Source organism: Diceros bicornis, chromosome 31, assembly GCF_020826845.1.
Source record: "Diceros bicornis minor isolate mBicDic1 chromosome 31, mDicBic1.mat.cur, whole genome shotgun sequence".
In the NCBI taxonomy this organism is placed as follows: Eukaryota; Metazoa; Chordata; class Mammalia; order Perissodactyla; family Rhinocerotidae; genus Diceros; species Diceros bicornis.
In genome coordinates this window covers 23,672,870-23,691,455 of record NC_080770.1, presented here as the reverse complement: position 1 = coordinate 23,691,455, position 18,586 = coordinate 23,672,870, and the positions used below count along the sequence as shown (strand labels likewise).

The window sequence follows — 18,586 nt, the reverse complement described above, 5'->3', positions numbered from 1 at the left end:
TTTTAAAACATCCATTTGCAATAACAGCTACTATTAAGTGCTAATGTTTTATATACTCTATCTCTAAAGTCCCCTCTTACCCCACTCTCATTTTACAGACAAAAACCTGGCTCAATGTGAAATTATTTGCCCATGATCAAACAGCCAGTAAGTGGTAAAGCTGGTGTTCAAAGCTACAAAACTACTACTTTTTCAGATTTTTCTACATTATCACATGCCAACAGAAGAGTCAATAAATTTAACAAGTGTATTTAAGCAGAAGCCATTTTTTAAATGTCTCCTGACTTTGATTCAGCTTTTTTTTCTCATTTAGCATATTTTGGGGGGACTATACAATGTGCCAAGCCCTATTGTAGGTGATAGGGACAGAGAGGTGAAAAGAAAAGAAAAAACAGAAAAGGTCTCCAACCTCAAAGAGCTTTCAGTCTAGCAAGGAGACTGCAATATGCTCTAACTATAACCACCACACTGAAATGTGGCCAGTGTTACCCTCAGGGAAGTACAATGTGCTATGGGTTTGAAGAATCCAGCTATCCTCCCAAAAGCAAATGAAAATCTCTCCCATTAGCTTCCTTACAATTGTTCTTAGTTTCAGTTCTGCTCCAATATTCTACAAGTCACATATTTCCTTCTTGATCCCTGGGCAAAAGGTCTGCAATGTCCTTCTATACAAAACACTGCCCTGAACATGCGCAACAAGTATGAAGAAGCTTGCCAGCTCACATCATCAGCATAAAGCTCCTTCTCCAAAAATAATCCTGCAATTTTTTGCAATTTTGGCAATGAAGATACAGTATCTTTAACCTTTTCAGTCAAATCATGGATGTACACAGTTAAAAGTGACTGAGACATCATTTTGAACATAAAATCTGAAAAAGTTAAATTCACTTGTCCATTGTTACAAGACTCACTAAGGGCAGCTCTGAGACAAAAGCCCAGGTTTCTCAACTCATTGTACGGGGTTCCCTCCAACTACTGCTTCTCTCTTTTAAGTCCAATGAAAACTAACTTAAGTTCAAGTTTTCTCCTTCCAAAAATGATAGATGCATCCACTAATAAATAATCATGCACAGTTTAAAGACTAACTTTATCAAAAACAAACATGCTAAGCACCCATGATGAGGCACATACAGAGGTAAAGGACTGGCTATCCCTGATATGGCAGAAGCTCTTCAGGCATTTGGGAGGAAAATGTCAATACACTCTAAAAATTGCCATCAACACCACCATCATCATCTTAGCAACAGCTGGTGTTTGGTGGTGCCTGAGCCAGGCACTTTACCTGTTATTTCTGATCCTTCCACCACTCTTGAAAGATAGGTGTTATCACCACATTTGTGCACAGCAGTTTAAAGAAGTATCCCCAAATCCCACAGCTACCCAGGAGCTGGGCTAGAATTCAAACTCTACAGTCCATGCTCTTCTCCCACTATCCCATGCTCCTTAAGGACATAGTAATTGCACTGCGCACGTGGCTGTGACATCAAGTCACTTCAAACTCTGACATAATTTCCTGACTGGCAGTTATCTAATTTAGCCATCTTTTCAAACTTCATGCTGTTTTAACTAATTTTATTTCATAATTCCTCAGTGGTCTTCCAGGTTTTCTATTTTTTTTTTCTTTTTCTTTTTTAAGAAGCAAAACCATTTTTTCAAAATGAAATCTCAATGTGAAAACACTAAAATATAAAACAGATCAAAGTTGAGCTGCTCTGGTTTAAGCAGAGAGAGAACCAAAGCTCTTCCTTCCTCTCATGGCCACCCCTTAGGCACCTCCAAAGAACACAGTATGAAAAACACTAGCTTAAAACAGAAAAATCTGCCTTTCTCCATCTCAGCTTTGCCATTCACCATATATATAACCTTTGGCAAGAAAAAAATTCATTTTTTCTTGTCCTTTACAATAGAGATACCACCAACCACTTTACAGATTTGTTATGAATATTACATGGAAGAACAAATATAAAATTCCCAGCACAGTAAGTATTCAAAAGTTGGCTCCCCTCTCTTTTATCCTGCAGTGGTAACAGTTGTTGCCAATTCAAGAAAGCTCAATAAATATATTCGATGATATTTTCAGTAGCAGAGAAGTGAACAAGTAAATGCTCCCATAGCTAAACTAAAATAAACAAACCTAACAAATCCTCCATTAAAGGTACCAACGGTGATACTCCATTCCAGCTTAGCTTCCCAGTCAGTCAACAACCCATAGACCTCAAAGCTCGATTTTGATAACATACAAGAAATTCCTTATGAGATACCTTAACACAGACCCTAAGTGTCAAGTGAATGAGTTGATGTTGTTCTAAATACCTTAACTTTGGCATTTCCTGAGCTGAGTATTTAAACTGGCAACTTGATACTACATTTAATGAGTATTTTTATGTTCATGTTTTACAACAGAATCTAATATTCATTTGCCCATCTTCTGGGCTTCTATTCCTCCAGACATCACAAACCACAAATATGTTTATGTCATGTGTACCTTCACCTAAGCAATTTTAACCTGGCCCTTCCTAAACTAGTCATTAAGAACCTATTATTGATAATGTGTTCCCATTTCTGCATGTGTAACAGGAGACCAAGTCAATTTTTACAGGAAAGAGATTCTCAGTGCCAATACAAGCTCAGCCAACAACTCTCGAATCACACACTCTATGGAAGCTGCAGACATTGGCTTTGATCACTACAGGAAGGATCATAACAATAACACATCATACAGCCATGAAAAGACATTTACGATAAAGAACATATCCCTGAGCATTCAACACGGGAGCCAAGACTCAGAATGTTAATCTTCTATTTTACCAGGAGACGTTGAACAATTCACCTACTCTCTATTGATTATTTCTTCATAAGGAAAATGAAAATATACTCATTAAAATGCCAGAGATACCATTTTGATTAACCATCAAACAACTATGTCCTGGGGTTACCAGGGACCTGAGCAAGTCATCTTTGTCATTTCCCTCATTTCTTAACAAGCCCACACCTAAATCATCCCAGAAAGATAGTTATCAAGTCTTTGGGGAAGATATTTCACAACCGCCTTTGGTAACATTCCTGTACCTTAAAGTTAGGAAGTTCTTCCTAATTTGTAATCTATACCCCCTTCTGTTGCAATTAAAACACATTCCCTCTTGTCTTGTCCTCTATGTAAAGAGAAGATCTGCTTACCACCACCTGAACAATATCCCTTTAAGAGATTATAAAATATAGGAAGCCCATTTCAAACAGCTTCATGTGAATGCAATATGGCTTTAAAGGGGTCACCCTAGACAATGAACATGATTAAGAGTCTTAAATTCCCAGTTCTATCACTGACTTGCTTTGAAGATGATAGGAAGTTAAAACTATGCAAATGCTGTACTTCAATTATCCCATCAGTAAAATGCAAATAATAAAACCAGTAAGTTAGGAGAACTCAGTTCCTCAAAAAGTTAAACATACAGGAAAGATTCTCAACTCCAATCTAAGCCCAGCCAACAACTCGCAGATCACACACTCTATGGAAGCTGCAGATGTTGGCTTTGATCCCTCTGGTTCAGGAAGAATCATAACAATAATACATTACTATAGGGCCCTGCAATTCCACTTCTAGGTATATACCCAAAACAATTGAAAACAAGTACATGCACATGCATGTTTACGGTAACACTATTCACGATATCCAAAAGGTCGAAATAGTCCAAATGTTCATCAACGGATGAATGGACAAATTACGGTATATACATACACAAAAGGTTACATATTGTATGATTCCATTTATATGAACTATCCAGAACAGATCAATCTATAGGGATGGAATGCAGATGGCTGGTTTCCAGGAGTTGGAAGGGGGAATGAAGAGAAACTGCTTAATTAGAAAGAGCTTTTACTTTGGAGTGATGGAAATGTTTTAGAACTAGAGAGAGGTGGGAGTTGCACAACACTGTGAATGTACTAAATGCCACTAAACAGTTCACTTTAAAATGGTTAATTTTGAGTTACGTGAATTTTACCTCAATAAATTACTTTTTTAAAAAAGAATGCTATGGGCCAGCCCGGTGGCGTAGCAGTTAAGCAGGCGCACTCCGCTGCGGCAGCCCTGGTTCAGATCCCGGGCGTGCGCCGATGCACTGCTTGTCAAGCCACGCTGTGGCGGCGTCCCATTTAAAGTGGAGGAAGATGGGCACAGATGTTAGCTCAGGGCCAGTCTTCCTCAGCAAAAAGAGGAGGACTGGCGACAGATGTTAGCTCAGGGCTGATCTTCCTCACAAAAAAAATAAAATAAAATAAATAAATAAATAAATAAAAGCCAATAATAACAAAATACACACCCATTAGGTAGGGAGGTGAAAACAGAAAAGGCTAACGACAGCAATGTTGAAAAGTGCATAAACCCTTAAATTCTGAGGCCACGTATAAAGACCATGAGAATCATTACTCTCACCATCTTGCAAATATCCTCATTCCCTCACCCCTTTCTCCTTTTATACAACCTCCTGGCAAGACACCAAGGCTAAGCAGCCAAGGACACAAAAATGAAAAGGTATTGTTCCTATCTTCATGGACCTTATTATATTACTTCTTCTTAAAGAATTACTTCTTATGGGGAGGCAGACATGCTAATAATTAAAATACACAGACCATTTCTACTTCCTCGCTTTCCACTTCTTAAACCCACTTGAATCTGGCTTCTGGCCCTACATTCCTCCAACATTGTTCTTGCTATGATCATCAATGATCTTTGTTGCTAAGTCCAACAAAATACAGGTGATTACTTCCTTCTTGAAACATGCTCCTCTCTCAGTTTCTGAAATTCTCTCTTATTACACTCCTTGGAGTTTGGTCCTGAGCACTCCTCTCCTCCCCTTCCTCTAGGTAATCTCATCCATTTTCCTTGGCTATAAATACCACCTATATATCAAGAGCAGTCAGATTTATTTCCAGTACCACTTTTGAGCATTAGCTCAAGGACTGTGTACTTGATGTCTCCTCATGCATGTTTTCACAGACATCTCACACTTAGCATGACTAAAATTGAGGTCTTCGTTCCACTCCCCAACTCTAGTCAAAATCTGCTCCTCCTCCAATGTTTCCATCTCCGAAATGGCAACTTCATCTACCCAGATGCTCATGCCAGAAATCTGGGAATCATACTTGACACCTCCCTCTTCCCACATATCTGAGCCATCATTCAGTCTTGCCTGTCCTAATTCTAAAATATGTACTAAATCTACTTCCTTCCATCTCCACTGCCTACAGCCTAATCCAAACCATCAACATCTCTTGCCTGGACCACTATCGGACATCCTAATGATTATACTTCTCCCACTTCTTCTCTCTCCAAATTTCCCACAATTTCCAAATTTTTTCCAACAAATTTCCACAATGTAGCCAGAGTAATCTTTTTAAATCATATATTAGGTCACAACGCTCATTCTTAAAACCCTCAAAGGTTCCAATTATACTTAGGGAAAAAATCCAAAATCCTTGACACAGTCCTAAGTCTCTATCCTCGTCCTATGCCCCTCGCCTCCCTCACCTAGGTGCTCACTATATCCCAGCCACACCAATCTTCTTTCACTTTCTCAAATGTGCCAAGTTCTTTCCCACCTCAAGACTTTGATATATGCTATTCCCTTTACCTTCCCCTTCATCCTTCTCATCCCTGCTTATATACCACTTCTTCAGAGAAACCCTCACCAAAGCTCCAATATAATTCAGGTTCCCCTACTATAATCTCTTTTTTCCTTTTCCATCACAGGACTTTACACACATTGCAATTATACATTTATTGGTGTATTTTTTTGTTTACTATCTCTCTCTCCTCTGGTCTACAATCTCTATAACAGCATGGACAACGTCTATTTTTTCACTCTAGTCTTAATATAGTGGCAGTAGCTTAGAGAGTGTAGAATTGTTTAAAGTAGTTTAGAATCAGTATAATTTAGGGATTAAGAGCAGGGGACTACGGAGCCAGGCTGCTTGGATTCAAATCCTGGTTCCGCCACTTACTAGCTCTATGACCTTGGGCAAACTGCTTAACCTCTCTGTGCCACAATTTCCATATCTATAAAATGGGGAGAATAAAAGTATCTACACCATAAGGTTGTTACAAAAACGAAAAAGAATCAACGACACAAAGCACTTAGTACAGTACCTGGCACAAAGCACTTCAATAAGTACTGGTTCTGATCACCTCTTACTATGGTCTCCTCACCACGTACCACAGAGGTAGACATTCAATAAACATTTACTGAATGAACGAGTGAAAAGAACAGACTCCACTATCATTAAACAAGTTTTTTAAATGACAGAGCAGGAATATTACAGAGATTTAGAGAAGAAAACATACACTGTTAAGGCAAAGACTGAAGCAACCCACAACTTACGGCATAAAGAGATAAGAGTAATGAAAAACTAACTCTACGAGATTCTTAGTCTTTACCACTATGCAAAAAACATGTTCACTCTTCCAGAAGTTTACTCAAGGTGATTTGGTAGCTTTAACTTTTCCCTAAATATCATTCTTCTTCATGCCTTTAATCAACAACTTCGAAATCCTTCAAGCACCAATCACAGTTCAAATACATGGCCAAATTTAGATGCTAACATTTTCTACCTGCTTTGGGAAGAAATGTTCTCCTGTTCCTAAAATAGCTCTGGCCTGTTTTGCTACATATATTACAAAATCTTCAAAATTTTGCCATCTATCTTATATTTGGAACTCTTTCAGACACTGTTGCTTTCTAGGTTTCTCTTTCTCAGTAAAGACTCATCCACTTACTTTAATTTGAAGGGCACTGTGGGGAAGGAGGGCTAAAAATGCTGCTTTAACAGCCTATTCTCCATTCAAGTTTTCTCAAAAGACCCTAAATTTCATTTTAAGCATCACAATTTTTTTTTTTTTTACACTTTTCCAACAAGTATTTATTATTAAGCCATGACTCAGGATCCCAGGGTAGGGATCACCATGTACCCAAGTCCCCCTTCACCACCCTGGGGGAAGCACAGAGGACAGAGGAGAAGTGGAGTGGAGCCAATTCAGATCTTCCCAGGAAACGTGCCTTCTGCCTGGCGGTCGTCCCAGGCTGACACCCAGGATATGGGGCAGAGGGATCTGTACACATGCCAGTACCATTCGCACACGGAGACATCACTATTATTTGTTCTCTTTTGAAGAATAGACAATCTTTATCTTGTTATAATAATAATATTGAAATGATAACAGCTGGCATATATAGTGCTATGTGCTGTTAGATGCTTTACATATATTAACTTGTTTAATTCTTACAACTGTGTGATATTCTACAGGTGAGGAGAGGCACAGAGAGGTTAAGTAACTTGCCCAAGTCACAGAGTAGTGGTGCTGGGATTTGGACCCAGACTGCCCGGCTCTAGAGTCAGTGCCACTATGCTGTTATTCAAGAGTTTGGGAAGACGCATTTTTCTGCCCTGTTTTCACCAGTCAACTAGACTGAAATACTCCAATTCTCTCCCCAAATCAAACATGCATATGAATCCTCTCCAACTCAGCAAAATTTCATAGGCATATACACTGAAAACAAAGTAATTTTGGTTCATGGGAGAATATATGTTCTATCCTGGGAAGCAGAAATAAATGATGAAATCATGAAATGTGAAATTTGCCCCAGTTAATTCTACAGCTAGAAATATGATTGCAATAAGCACTAGTAAAAAATGTTCATAAAATACTTTTAATTTCTTAAAAGAGGGCCGGCCCCGTGGCTTAGAGGTTAAGTGCATGCGCTCCGCTGCTGGCAGCCAGGGTTCGGATCCCGGGCGCACATCAACGCACCACTTCTCTGGCCATGCTGAGGCCGCGTCCCACATACAGCAACTAGAAGAATGTGCAGCTATGACATACAACTATCTACTGGGGCTTTGGGGGAAAACTAAATAAATAAATAAATAAAATGATAATTTCTTAAAAGAAAGGTACCAAACAAGACTGTAGGCATTATATCACACTCAGCAGCAGCCTACATTTTCCCTCTCAATCTCACAATTCTCCTAAGTCTCTTCCTTTAAATAAGGCTAAGTACTTCAGCTTATCCCCTACTACACATACACCTGAAGGCATGTACCCAGTGTTCAAATTCACTGAACTCAACTTCCAAAGAATAGTTATTTTGGAAAAAAAATTAATAAATGAGAACTCATTAAATTCAGGTCACATTAGAAGTAAGAAGTTAAACTCATTAGTCAAGCATATTTATAAGTCATAGTTATCCTTTACTATGTCAAATCCAGTGTCATCATACATTAAGTAACAGACAAACATTACACGGAGCAATCTTTTTTTTTCCCCTTTTTTTGTGAGGATGATCAGCCCTGAGCTAACATCCATGCCAATCCTCCTCTTTTTGCTGAGGAAGACTGGCCCTGGGCTTACATCCGTGCCCATCTTCCTCCACTTTTATATGGGATGCCGCCACAGCATGGCCTGACAAGAGGTGTATCAGTGCGCGCCCAGGATCCGACCCGGGCGGCCAGCAGCGGAGCGTGCGCACTTAACCGCTATGCCAGGGGGCCGGCCCCACATGGAGCAATCTTAAATGAAGACTTCCATTGTGATGGCAGCAGAACTTTAATTTACTGAACCATGGTATGTTGTGATTGCAACTTTTTAGGGGGATTAAGGATGTCATAACTGAAGACTCCAATCCCAGTGAACACCCAGTACCTTCCCCAGTCCTTCATCTCTCTCTGTCAGTCCTTGTTTGCTTCCTTCAGAGCGTAGCCTAAATTTTAATATTTATCAGATACCTGATCAACTCTGCTTCCCCAGTGGAATAAACTCCATAAGGGCCAGAACACTGATGTCTACCTTTGTACCCCAGCATCTAATGCACATTCAATAAATATTTGCTAGGGCCGGCCCGTGGCTTAGTGGTTAAGTGCACGCACTCCTCCACTGGTGGCCCAGGTTCGGATCCCAGGCGCACACCGATGCACCACTTGTCCGGCCATGCTGAGGCCGCGGCCCACATACAGCAACTAGAAGGATGTGCAACTATGACATACAACTATCTACTGGGGCTTTGGGGGAAAAAAAAAAAGGAGGAGGATTGGCAATAGATGTTAGCTCAGAGCCAGTCTTCCTCAGCAAAAAGAGGAGGATTAGCATGGATGTTAGCTCAGGGCTGATCTTCCTCACAAAAAAAATAAAATAAACAAATAAATAAATAAATATTTGCTAGATGAACAAAAGTCTGAAAAGATAAGGGCTGAAACACAGCGTCACAAGCAAGAAATAGTTCCAAAAGGTCTGAGAGGAATATTTCATGCCTCAGGAAAAAACACAGTACAAGAACAATACTCAATGAAGAAAGGAGAAAGTTTAGGTGGAGAAGTAGAGATTATCAACCCTAAGAGCAAAGGAAGAGACAGAGAAGAAGTTAGAAAAGATCCTTATTACACTAATCTACAGACACACAAGCCAGGACTAACTGGAAGCGAGAGGGTAAATAACCTTAGTCTCCCCCCATCTCAACACCCAGCACCTAAAACTCGGCTTTCACTAGCATTTCCAAGCACTTACTCCTTTCCACATACATGTGAGTAAGCTCCTCCAATGCTGGTTTAATGTTTGTCACCTCTACCCTCCATGACTGTCAGGCATAATGCTGCCTTGAAAGAAGTAAGTTGTCCAAGAACCTAGATGACATCTGTTCATTGTTGCTGTAAGGTAGCATAGAAGTTAACACTTGAAGAGCACTTTATCTTTTTAGAGCAGCTTCATGTACTTTTTCTCAACGGAAGTATTACGATAGAAGTATTACCTTTCTCATTCTTTAAACCCAGACCCATAAAAGCATTCAAAGCCTTGGATTCAAATACAGCTCTGCTACATAGCGGCCGTGTGAACCTGGTCAAATTATTTACTCTCTCCGAGTTCCGTACCCATGGGGAAAATAATATCTACCTTAAAGGACTATTATGAGTGTTAAATGAGATAACACATGTAAAGAACATGACACAGTAAGTGCTCAATAAAGGACAGTAACCTTCCCCATGGCCTCCTTAAATAATTTGTACAAGATTTCTGGGCTAGTTAGATGGTAAGCCTAGGACTTAAACCCAGGTCTCCTGATTCCTTAATCTGTTTTCTTCTTACCACATCACTTTGGCAGACTGCCACATACTACTGGGCACATAAATACATTCTGACAATAACTGATCACAAAATTTTTATCGGCAACTAATTTTAGCTTTGCGAAAAGGAAAAAAAAATACATCTATTTAACTTGGAGGGAGAAGGGGTTTGAAAATATAAAATATAAATTACCGCAAACCGCAGGACAGGTTGTACCATAGCACTTTTGTACAAACAGAAATTATGACAAGAAACAGAAAGTTCTCTCTGGGTTTATGAGGAACAATTGGAGAAAGAAACAAGAATGACTATGATTAAAGGAACTTAAGGGGTTTTTTTGGTAAACCAAACCACTGGGCAAAAAGATTTGTATTCCATTCCAAAATAAGTCTATCAAGGCTGAGACATATCTTAAAGAAAGAGACTTCAGTGTGTTAACAACAAAACTTTTTCTTCAATTCCTTTAAAGAGTGAGATAAACAGGAAGAGCGAGAAAAATTGTCAACATAAACTGCCAATATTCATGAAGATCCTTGAAGACCATAAATGTTTAGATCAGTATTAATAAGGAGCATGATCAAAAGAAAAAAAGTTTCATAAGTTTTCTAACATGTTAAAAATAGTTTGAAAATTATATGGTGTAAAATTAAGTTATTACCATGCTAATAAAAATAACCAACTGTTTTCAAGTGATATGCATAACTAATTTTTTTCAAGCGACATACATAACTCCTTCCAGGACAAGTTCTAGAAAACATTCAAACAAGTTCACATCTTTAATAATCCCCAAGAACTTTCTTACTAAAAGAGAAGATAGAATAATTCAGTCACATTCTGAACCTGCAAATTTCGGAAAGGAAATGCCAAATGAGAGCTTGATCTGACACTGACAGAACACAAGATTTAACCAAGAAAGGTAAAAGTTGAGTGAATTTCTATGACAAAGCAGGTGAGAAGCTGATAAGAAGCTGTATCCCTGTAACCTCCCCCCACTACAACCAAATTTCTTATCCTCTTCAATTCAACTTAAACCTCTGCTAATTATTTCCTACAGAAACATAAAATGTTCCTAACATTTCTTTGTGACACTCATAGCAAACTCCATTTCATTAGGAGCCACTGAGATACTAACTCTAAATTCTATGCAGAATCTATCCAACCCCAGGGGATAATGTGCTTCCTTCTCTAAAGTCTCTCCTCTGATATAAATTCTCTTCTATCATAAAAAATCTTTCAGAGAACACACATTCTCAGCCTAACTTCCCAATCTAGATTCTCCATAAAGATAGTCTGATGGCTCTTCATTAATCCCTTTCTGGAAGTACTGAGGTCCTGGTAACTAGGAAAAATCACTCATGATCAAGGGCCCTTCATTTAAATCTTGCTGAATTCACCAAAAGAAAAAAATTAGAGGAAAAATAATCTTTCCAAAACTCATATGAGAATTCTGAAATTATTAAAGGAACATAGATTTGTATAGTTTCCACCCAAGGACTAGGAATTTAGTCTGTTCTCCCTTAAAACCATTCTCCTACTGATTCTACATACCATGGAAATACTTATTCAACCTAGAATGACCTCTAGGCTGATTATTTTTTTCAACAGTTACACGAATTAGGATCGTGACACTAAATCCAATGAAAATAAAATGAGTAAGAACACTTAGTCCTCCAAGTTTCCAAGTTGGGAGAGAAAAGGAAAACATACTGGAGTTCCCAGAATATTAACTTTCAATTTAAATATCTCAATATTTGAATGATTCCTACACACAGCCTTTTTAACTCTAATACATGCAGTAACTAAGCCACTAATTAAATATGATAAATCTGTTCCAAAAAAGACTCCTTAGGTTTCCTTTGGATTCTTCCTAGAAAGCAAACTCTCTCAGGACAGATATCTGACTTCAAAATTTGACCATCCTCTGTTGGACATTAACTACTCAACAGCACAGTTGAAAGATTTTCACTGAAAAACAGGCTGAGGAGAAGGAAGCGAAGTATCAACCAGAACGCAAACTGGACAGCAAACTAAATTTTCTATCAACAAAGAAAAAGAAATTGTCATTGCTACTCTCGCTAAAATGATACAGACTTTAAAAAGCAAAACCGGCCACAAGATCACACAGTCTCTTTACTTCTGAAGTCTCCAGTGACAGAATCTATATTCCTAAGGAGGAGGGAACACAGATAATCAAAAGGCAAATCACTGCGTGCATAAACTGACTGGTAAAATGAAAAAAAAAAAAGTGAACGGGCAAATGACAAAAAAATGACTTACGGTGCAGTTAAAGATGTGCCGGGGATACGGGGCAAAGCCACGTCCCAGACCTCAGCCTCAGTTTCCCTACCCGAAAAAGGCGAGAACACGACACCTCGCTCAGAGGAGCCAGAGGGCCTTGTTCCACAAGCCTCCACCTACTCAAGGGTCCCTTCAAAGGCCGGACTCACAGGGGGTCCCCAATGCAATTGAGTCATGACACCCAGAGCCTTGAGGGCGGGGAGGGGGGAGAAGAAAGGGAGGAGGGTCAAAGCGCGCAAAGCTCTATCCGTTCCTGGAAAGCGATTTTCCCCACACTCTGGGGGTGCGACACCCACCCTAGACCCAACAACCCCTCCCTACCGAACCACACTGGGCGGCCCCAACATCTTTTCCTCTCTCCGGCTTCTCCCTCAGTTCTCCGCCGCCTCTCCGACCGCGCCCCCGAACCCAGCCGGGTGGCTCCTCCTCTGGCCGAGTCTTCGCGGCCGACCCGCCCGCCCACCCGCCGGCGCCAAGGTCTTCTCAACCCGGCGGCGGAAGGATGCCGGGCCCAGCCTCCCAGGCTCCTCCAGGCCTACCTGCAAGGCGGGCGGGGAGTCAGTTTGCTGCCCAGTGGGGGGACTGAGCCACAGAGAGGAAGAAGAGGCAGGAAGGTAGCAAGGGATCCGCTCCACCGACCAGCGGGAGAAAGCAGCCTGAGCGCGGGGCCTCGCGGAAAAGTCAGCCTTCGACCCGGCGCCGCCGCGCCTCAGGAGACATCAAGCAAGAAGACGGCGCAAAAGATCACCGAATACACGAACGCCCCAGACATCAATGGAGGAGCGCGCAGGCGATCGTTCAAGGAACTGCAGTCGAGCACCGAAAAACAGCTCCGCTCCGACTCAAGGTCCGGCTCCTGTCCAAGGCATAAACAAACAAACCCAGATCATAAGCCATGGAGTAAAGGAGTCTGTGCTTCTGGCATTTTCTGTGTCGGTTGCCGGCTGTTTTAGTTATTTAGAGAACCGGAGTTTTTATTGAGAGTGTTGAAGATTAAGTCATAGTACATAACACTTGTTATCTAACTATAGTTCAGCGACTACCTTAGGGGCTCCGGAAACTATCCCATTGAGCAAATTTGACTCAGTTTTCGCACAGTGAGTTAGTGTAGTGAGTGAGTTAGTGACTCAGTTTCTCACAGAATGGTGAAGCGAATAAAGGATATATATGTGATAGAGGCACAAAGAGAGAATCCAGACTGAGGAACAAAGTGAATAATCTCTATTTAAAGCTCCAATTTAGCTCCTGTAAGCATAGCATGGAGAAGCTGGGAAAATTCAGGGTTGTGTAGTCTGACCTTAAGGCAGGAAAAAAAGTAATATACGTACTGCTTTTCTCTTTTATTTTCTTCCAAAGGCCTAGAACCACAGGTGTGCTTACTAAATGAACAAAAGTCTCTTTGGGTTCAGAACCTGTCAAAGTGTGTTGACATTTTCTTCCTCACAATAGCCTCTTTCTGAAGTCTCTTAGTAGGCAACCTAATATGCTTAGCGCAAATATGGATTAATATGTGCATCCTAGGGACAATTCAATAAATCACATAGTCAGATCACTACAAATATGGATTACCAAGTGTGAGCAATAACACAGTTGACCGTACCTCCTCCTAAGGAGGGGGGAGACTTGCAGAGTAAAGATGTAAAAAGGAAACAAGATAGTCCCAGCCCTTAAAGAGCTTATAATCTAATCAAAGTGAAAGACGCCATCCTTACAACATTAGCTTTATTTACAATTTATTGTAATTATTTTTACTTGATTTTTTCTTTTTTTGGTGTGGAAGATTGGCCCTGAGCTAACATCTGTTGCCAATTCTCCACCTTATGTTTTTTTTTTTTTTTTTTTTTCGCTTGAGGAAGATTGTCCCTGAGCTGACATCTGTGCGAATCTTCCTCTATTTTGTTTGTGGGACAGACGTCACCACAGCATGGCTTGATGAGCAGTGTGTAGGTCCACAACCAGGATCTGAACCTGTGAACCCTGGGCCTCCGAAGCAGAGCAGGCGAACTTAACCACTGCACCACCAGGCTGACCCCAATTTATTGTAATTTTTAAAAAAATCTCCTCCTGGGGCCGGCCCCGTGGCTTAGCGGTTAAGTGCGCGCGCTCCGCTGCTGGCGGCCCGGGTTCGGATCCCGGGATCGCACCGACGCGCCGCTTCTCCGGCCACGCTGAGGCCGCGTCCCACATACAGCAACTAGAAGGATGTGCAGCTATGACAGACAGCTATCTACTGGGGCGTTGGGGGAAAAATAAATAAATAAAATCTTTAAAAAAAAAAAAAAATCTCCTCCTGTAAGTCCGTGAAAATACTGAAGGGACAACTCATATATATAATGGAAGATAAAACAGCATCCATAATATGAGGACAAAACACTGGGCTTTTGTTGTCTACCACTGTTTTAGGAGACTTTTAAAATCAGTAAACATTATAGCAACATTTACGAAAGTCTAAAACTAAAGAAAGAATTAATAATCTGCATCCAAAACACAAAGTTTTAATTTGTTCATGTTCCCATGCAGTCCTTGGAAATATCCTACATAATTTTTTAAAGTTTAAGCAGAGAGGGCCAGCGCCCTGGCGTAGCGGTTAAGTGCACGCCCTCCGCTACTGGCGGCCCGGGTTCAGATCCTGGGCGTGCACCGCCACACGGATTCTCCGGCCATGCTGAGGCCGCGTCCCACGTACAGCAACTAGAAGGATGTGCAGCTGTGACATACAACTATCTACTGGGGCTTTGGGGGAAAAACAAATAAATAAATTAAAGTTTAATTAAAGTTTAAGCAGAGATACAACACTGTTATTGTTTTGCATTATATTGTTTCCCTATTAAAGTCTTTAGTAGTTGTTATTTTTAACAATTGCACAATATTCCATTGAGAGGATATACTGACCATGAGCCCCATTGTTGAATTTGTATGTTGCTTCCAAACGTTTTCTGCATAATAGGTATTGATGATCTTGGAAAGAGGCAGTTATAACTTTATTATTTATTATTAAGACCTATTGCACATAAACAAAAAGAGTAAGGAAGCAAGGTATCGGTCTATTTCTCTGTCATGTAAAAGAAATCCAGAGATGTACAGCCTAGGGTAAGGTGTGGCCGTTCAGTGTTAGGGACCAGGCTTCTATCTTGTTGCATTGACATCTTCAATAAGTGGCTTTCATCTCAGGTCCAAGACAGCTGCTCTAGCTCTAGACGTCATGTCTACATTCCACCCAGCAGGAAGCTGAAAGAGGAAAGGCATGTCTCCTAGCCATAAGGACACATCTTGAAAATAGCACAGGACATTTCCACTTATATGCCGCTGGTCAGAATTTAGTCACACAGCCACACCTAACTGGGAGTTAGTCTTTATGCCGGGCAGCCATGTACCCGTAAAAGTCAGGGGCAAATGGAAAAGAGGACAATTAAATAAGCAGTCTCTGGCACATTCCTGGAGCCAGATGAGGAGTGCGCAAATAGACTTTCCTTTGCTGTCATCCCAGGGCTGAGTTTCTACTGCTAGAACACAGGCTTTAGAGAAGCTTCCTTCTTGGAGAGGCTTGTGGGGCATAACTTTGTAGAGTTACAGCCTCATTCAAATTTGACCCAGATAACGACATTATTTTGAAACCTTGATTTCAGTGAGAAAAACTAAAGAAACTAACTTCAAGGCACAAGAAGTTGTTGGTTTTTTAAATGCCGGAGGCTTTTATTTTGGGGAAAACACCTGAAGGTTATGCAAATATAAATCCAAAATCATCGTCTGAAAATGGAGATATTTGAGAAGCTTAGACTAGCCTGTGAAACCATGGAAAAGACGGCTCATTCTGCAGGCAGAGTTGCATCTCTACAGATAAATTTCTTCAGAGAACTCTTTCTTTTCTAGTGTGGATTTAGACTTCAGTGTGACCACAAACTACTGCTTGTTCTTATGGAGAAGTCTATCTGGACAGAAGAGTAGATCAACAGATCAGGAATTGAAACCCTCAAAGCTACAGGAATCTCCTCACACAGGAGGAAGACTTGAAAAAAAGAAACCAGGTGGGCAGAAGTAAACATAATCCTGGGATGTACCACTGATGCCTACATATTGGTATTAAGACTCAATAACTCATTATTATTTTGATTGTTGATTATTGTATTCTGATAAGATTCTCCTCTGGGAGCTATCCCCTTGGAGGTAAGATCACACTTCCCCTGAAGTAGGGTGACCAACTGTCCCAGTTTGCTGAAGACTAAGAGGTTTCCCAGGACACAGGACTTTCAGTGCTAAAACTGCGACAGCTCTGGGCAAACTGGGACAGTTGGTCACCCTAAGAATGGATCTAGCCACTGTCAATCACGTGAAAAAAATTTGGCAAGTCTAAACCAGGAAAAGAGGATTGGGACATGTTGACCTGGGAGAATTGCCTGGGATGAAGGGTGAAGAGAGGGGAAAGGAGAGAAGGGGAGAAGTCTGTTCCTTATCTTGGCTCTGGGAGCTGAGAAACATCTACCACACTCTGGGTGGTAGAAATCAGGCCTGAACCTAGGATGAGGTAACTCTGTAGCAGTACCATGAGTCGTCTTATTAGGAAGTCCAGGAAGAGGAGTCAGGCCTCAAGCAGCCAAAATGATGAGCCAGTAGCAGGTTTTGCTGTTGCAATTCTATTCTGTTCTTTTGTAGCCTGGTCTCATAGCTCTGTGGGGCTGTGGGGCATACACACTTTGGGCTGGCTGGGAAAGGTGGAAGCAGTCTAGTGATGTAGGAGAAGTCCAGGGAAGGGAGGAGATCCCAGAACAGCAAGTAAGCATTTACAGTAGAATGATAGAAGGCTCTTCCTTCTTTGGAATGATTGATATAGGATAAATTTCCAGTGGTGGGATTTATCACTGGATTGAAATGTATGAACATTTTAACAGTCTAGAATGACCAAGAAATCAGCCCTTCCATAAAGATAGGTGTATATGTAAGGATTAGAAAAGTCTCAACAGAATGATAGATCTTTAATGTTTGGCTGGGTAAACATGGAGATTCCTTTCAAACGGACTTTTTGAAATTTACTAACCTACGATTTCAAGGTCTACTTTTCGTGCTCCTGTTTAGCATCCAAAGATTTTCTCTCTCCCATTTGATTGTCACAAAGTGGGTCTTAGATTGTAGTCACAGAAAACAAAAAGCCTGTGAACTTGATGTTAGGGAACTGGGGTGTCCCCAGCCTCCAGCAAGTGTTTTCCCTTCCTTCCCTCATTGCCATCCTTACAACCAACACAGTCCTACTTAATTTGGAGTCCCTGACCTCTTATACCCACAATTTCATAAAATCTGGGTGGGATCTGGAGAGCACTATGGGTCCTAAGAATATGTGCATGCACAATTGTTAAGATCGCTTGATTCCTTTCTTTCTTGTCCTCCTCCGAACTTCCCTTCCATTGCCAGGGAAAGCGACTGGGGAGCCCAGTCTTTGAGTTGTTTTCAGTTTATTGTTTCAGGTAGGGATACAATCGTAGTATGTCTATTATCTGTCTAGCTTTTATTTTATCCCTTTCCCCACCTCTTATATGTCTTCACTCTGTGACTCCATTCAAATTGTGTTTTGTTTTTTCTCCCTAAATTAATTTGCTCTATATCCTCTACAATCCAAGGATCAGGAAAGGAGCTCCATCTCTGTTCAGTTCATTTTATTTATTTATTTATTTTCCCCCAAAGCCCCAGTAGATAGTTGTATGTCATAGCTGCACATCCTTCTAGTTGCTGTATGTGGGACGTGGCCTCAGCATGGCCGGACATGCGGTGCATCAGTGCGCGCCAGGGATCCGAACCGGGCCGCCAGCAGCAGAGCATGCGCACTTAACCGCTAAGCCACGGGGCCGGCCCTGTTCAGTTCATTTTAAACAAAGGATACGTTTATGGTCCCTCTTTTGTATAATTTGGACTTGGTAAACCAGTGATGACCCAATATTATAGTTTTCCCTTAATATATCCTGAGATTTTGCTGTCTTGAAACATCTAAGGGCAAATCTGGAAAACTCCTATGCTGGCCAGATGGAGTCATCTATGGGAAGATGAGGCTTACATAAGACAGGCAAAATCCTTGACTCTTTCCCAAAATGGTACTAGGAAAACACTATAAATCCACAATAAGGACCTCAAGAGAAGATTTCTCAGGCACTTATAAAAAGCCCCTATAAGCAAACCTTTGGCAATTTGGAAGTATAG

The 18,586-nt window shown here is 40.9% G+C and overlaps 1 protein-coding gene across 10 annotated transcripts in view; it reads right to left on the bottom strand.

Moving 5' to 3' along the window:
- Positions 1-13,134, bottom strand: part of AMBRA1 (autophagy and beclin 1 regulator 1) — a 168,570-nt gene extending 155,436 nt beyond the window's left edge. For 4 of the 10 annotated variants that reach the window (XM_058527033.1, XM_058527040.1, XM_058527037.1 and 1 more), the window contains exon 1: positions 12,943-13,132. The gene's annotated coding sequence lies outside the window, so the exon portion shown is untranslated. Of the gene's footprint in view, positions 1-12,724; positions 12,902-12,942 lie in introns of those variants that run through there. The other 6 variants (XM_058527042.1, XM_058527043.1, XM_058527044.1 and 3 more) reach the window with 4 other exon arrangements.
- Positions 13,135-18,586: the final 5,452 nt, after the last annotated feature.